Genomic DNA, 5,161 nt, shown 5'->3' with positions numbered 1-5,161 from the left:
GTTAGCTGAGTCTCGGCAGTTGTTTGACTGAATCTCAGCAAAATAAATTGCAGAATTACTCGGCTGTTGGAATCTCTGCGAAAAAAATTAAGTGTGTATGTGTGCTAGATTTTACTGCGAAAAGGTTGAAAGTTTTTTTTTTCTGTGGTTTGAGTGTGTTTTTTTTTTGTAATTGACTTGGATTTTTAAAAAACATTATTGAATCGAAAATTGTTCAACTGTAAAAAATATCTCTTGGCAAGCTTATCTAAAGTCATATTTTTATCTCAAAGGTAATAAGGCATATAGTTTTAGCTGCTTGAGCTGTCAGTCAAAATTTGCGTCGGTGGATGTCATTTTCACGCTAATTTTGGTGCCGGAGGAAGAGAATTATTGTGAAGACTTCGAAGAATGTAAGAGCAAGAGTGCACATGTTGTCGAGCATGTTGTCTAGAGATGGTTAGGATGATTCTTTTTCAGAGCATCCATGATGAATCAGTTTATCAGGAAAAGTGAATAAGTCACACTACACAGCAAAAAAAAAATGTAATATCGATCAATGTAATGAAATATAATGATGTAATGAAATGATGATGTAATAGAAAAAAGCAGATACAATATTACATCAATGGATGTAATTTTGTTCGCAAAATCGATGTACATCGTACCTAAAACGTTATATTTCACAACAGTTTGGATGTAATACTCAACAACTTTTTTTTCTGTGTAAATCGAGGAAAAATTCAACCCCTCACCGTCCCCCTATCGTCACGTTTTTCCTATACCTAATGCATTGCTTGTCACAAATTATTAGACCCCCCCGAGGACCCCCTTTCCCGCTTAGAGCGTGACATAATATATGCATCAACCCTAAGTGTTCCGCTTCCTTTTGAGTTCTCCAAGCCGGATCTCACGAACACTACACTAATAATATAATTTTACACACACTAGCGTATACTGTCATGTACACGGTAAGAATCAAACACCTATTTATGAGTTAAAGTTAACCCATTGTCAATAAAAGTGGCACTACTAATTAATGAGTAATTTATTATACCGTGTTTGAAATGTCCCTATCCAGTGGGGTGTTTCCTTCCTTCAGGAAATCAGCTGAGATGTTTCCAGTGCATTAGAAGGGATGCAAAATAAACATCGACAACTGTCGCAGCATCACATCGTTGTGTGTCATATCTAAACTGTTTGAGTTGGTCGTTATGGAACCATTAGTCTCTCACTTCAGCAGCACTTGAACGAAGACCAGTATGGTTTCTTGGCACACACTTAAATCAGATCACCGAAGTAGGTAGGATTTTACCGGGTTTTTGAACAGCAGAACAAGTCGGTAAAATTTTCCAATGACCGTTTCCCATGAGAAATCAAGAAAATGAATAAATTTTATTTTTCATGAATAAATGGAGCAAACTGAACAAATTCTGTACAAGCTCGGATTAAATTTATTAAACATTGGACTTTTCACTGATTTTTAAACTTTTACCGAAAAGTTCTGTAGTTCAAAACTTACCGAACGACGGAGGCCTGGATTAGTGTGCAGGGCGGTCGACTACTTCCAACCTTCCGTGTATCACCTCGTACATTACGGAGAGTATGACAGACCATATGCAAACAGATGTCATCTACACTGACCTATCAGTCGCCTTCGACAAGTTGAACCATCCTATAGCGATCGCCAAACTGGATAGGCTCGGTATAAACGGCAGTCTCCTACGATGGCTCGCATCCTATCTATCTGATCGTCAGTTGGAAGTTGTGCGGTATACAGTCATGAACTTAAGAAAGTGTGAAATGAGCTGTATTAATGCTTCGGTAGAAATGTATACGGAACTAAAGTCGACGTACACTCTAAGTCGACAAAATCAAAGTAGTCTATGCTTCGTATATTTGACAACCCAGGACTCCTGGCCTCACATTCCCAGGAGCTCCAATAGGTAAGTAATAATTTAGCTGCAAGCTACAGCGTTGGGGGATTCCCCTTTGAACCAGGTGGAAATTCACATTGGTGATCCTGCCAGGTCGTTTTTAATTAAAAAGGTTTAAGATTTTAAATTTTTTTCTTTAAAATTTCAGAACGTTCGGCTATCAAAAAAAAAACAAAGGGAATCCCCCAGGAAAACGTATGTGATACAAGTAGTTTGGGGTAACGTGCCATCAAGGCTTGGTTGTAGATCAAGATGGCATGCTCTGAAAGAGCATAAAGTGGCCCTAGGCTACCGAAACGATGACAGCGAGACAGGATGTCCGCCTTTGAAATACCGGCAGCGAGACGGGATGTCCGCCTTTGAAATACCGGCAGCCAGACAGGATGTCCGCTTTTGAAATGCCGGCAGCGAGACGGGATGTCCGCAAAGTTGAATTTCATGGAAAATACGAAACAAAAGTCAGCAAAAAAATAAATAAAATGAAATATCGTAATAGCGAGACGGGATGTCCGCAAAAGATAGTTAACGAAGAGGCTCAAGTTGGCTATAGCGAGACAGGATGTCCGCAAGAAAAAAAAAATCAAAGTTAGAATGACCAAGATTTTAAGCGAGACGGGACGTCCGCAAAAATTATATTATCCTATGAGACGGAGTGTCCGCACGCGAGACGGAATGCCGGAACGCGAGACGGAGTGTACTTTTTTTGAAGAAATTTGTACGTCCCACAGTCATTATTATTCACAAAAAAAAGGTATGTGCATAAACACGGTAAAATACTATAGATGTAACGACGACTAATGACGTCATTGCTAATGTGAAGTTGAATAACGCGACTTGTACAGTGTAAATACGTTGCGAACACATGAAATCACTTCATTTTGTTCAGTAAAAGGTTCTCATTCTGAAAATAATGCATGAAAAATTAAATTATAAATCTCGACTTATTTATTCATAAGTTCATGAAAGCAGATAAGAATGACCATATAAATATGAATTTACCTCTAAAGAGTATACGGTGAAATTCCATACACTTTTAAGTTAGCACCCGGGGAAAATAATGTGTGGCAACCACGGTGAAACATCGTCACCCTGGAAAAAAATATGAACGAATAAAAGCGCACGGCAAAGCAAAGTACCTCACATTTTGAATTATCTCTAATTACATTATACTTACTAATTTAAACGCCTTTAAATAAACTGAAATATTTTTTCTCAGAGTAGAGGGGAGATGTGCGGTATACAGTCATGAACTTAAGAAAGTGTGAAATGAGCTGTATTAATGCTTCGGTAGAAATGTATACGGAACTAAAGTCGACGTACACTCTAAGTCGACAAAATCAAAGTAGTCTATGCTTCGTATATTTGACAACCCAGGACTCCTGGCCTCACATTCCCAGGAGCTCCAATAGGTAAGTAATAATTTAGCTGCAAGCTACAGCGTTGGGGGATTCCCCTTTGAACCAGGTGGAAATTCACAGAAGTTGCAATCGACGACTGCCGATCTCCTTCGTTCCCTGCCACTTCGGGTATTCCGCAAGGTAGCCACCTCGACCCGTTGATATTTCTTGTGTATTTCAACGACGTCAATTTCATTCTCGACGGTCCACAACTGTCGCTCACAGACGACATGAAAATCTATCTCCGAATCCGAGCCATCGCTGACTTCCACCTTCTCCAACTCCAACTCAACACTTTTTCTAATTGGTGCCAACTGAACCGCATGGTTGTATATCCAACAAAATGTTCATTAATCACGTTCTCACGGAAGAAACATCCAATTACATTCAGTTATATCCTAGAAGGCGTTGACGTACATCGTGTGAATCACATTAAAGATCTGGAAGTCATCTTAGATTGTCAACTCTAAGTCAGCATATCTCGTACGTGATCGACAAGGTATCCAGAACGCTCGGCTTCATTTTCAGGATAGCTAAAATTTTCACGGACATCTACTGATTTAAGTCGCTTTACTGCTCCCTTGTCCGGTCGGTGATAGAATACTGCTGCCCTGTATAGGATCCCAATTACCAAAACAGTGTACAAAGAGTAGAGTCTATTCAACGACGATTCATCAGGTTTGCCCTTAGACGATTGCCTTATAGGGATCCTCATCGCCTTCCAAGCTACGTAAGTCGGTGCAAGTTTATTCACCTGGATCCTTTGTGGAGTCAAAGAGTTACGACAAGGGCCCTGTATGTGGTAGACATTCTACAGGGCAGAATCGATTGTCCTTCTATTCTACAACAAATCGACGTTAACGTTCAACCACGAGCACTCCGTAACAACGCAATGCTGAGGATACCTTTTCGTCGTACAAACTATAGTTTGTATGGTGCTATCAATGGGTTACAAAGGGGTTTCAACAAGCCAGTGATAAGGCCTATACCAACAGCAGTGTTTGACAGTAGGCAGAATGTTCCGGGCTCAAATCATTTATTTTGCTGTGCTGGGCCCACTGTCACCGTATAACATGTTGCCTACGTGCCTGCCACTGGGTTGGGTTTCAAGCAAGTTGCTTCCTTATTTGATTTTCCCTTGGCACGCGAGGCGCTGCGTCAGAGATTCCGTGATATATTTTTAAGAATTAGGAATTAGGAATTATGTTGGACTTCACGGTCTGTGCAGCTTGTTACTTCTTGAGTGTTTCCTAGTATTGCTTAATCCATCATTTGGACTAAACCTGGTCTGTTGAAGTACAACCAAATAAACAAACAAATAGGGGCTGCAGGAGCGAATGTAGAACCTGCAAAGAAGAATATAAGCAAACCAGTTGTCCTGTCTTGTCTTAGACCACTGCTAAGACTGCAGCGCCACGGTGACCGATTTTAACTTGGAGCTCAATTCGAAAGTGAGATCCTGATTTCATAGAACTCAGTATGTTCGTGGATGTAAACAAATGGGTACTCACATGCATTTTGAGCAAAACAACATGTCAGCCGCTAGTTGCACTTTGGATATGTATGCGTGAGTGTCGGGAACGTATTTTCAGTGCAGCCAAATCGTATGATGCTGCGAAAAGATGATTAATATGTTGCTTAATTATTGTCTACGATAACTTCGTTTGTCTCAATAATATCTCTTGTAAGGTTGTATGGATATCATAAATCACATAGAACACAAAGTTTGGTAATAGGTTTTTTTTTTAATATATCACATTAAACTAAATTTGAATTCCAATCCAGCCACATCAACCATATAACATAATATTCTCATGGCAGCACTGTACCGAACCACATTCGGGACGA

Source organism: Ochlerotatus camptorhynchus, unplaced genomic scaffold (genome assembly GCF_037179485.1).
Source record: "Ochlerotatus camptorhynchus isolate MF236.1 unplaced genomic scaffold, CSIRO-AGI_Acam_v1.1 ptg000319l, whole genome shotgun sequence".
NCBI classification, from domain to species: Eukaryota; Metazoa; Arthropoda; class Insecta; order Diptera; family Culicidae; genus Ochlerotatus; species Ochlerotatus camptorhynchus.
This window is presented reverse-complemented; position numbering follows the sequence as displayed.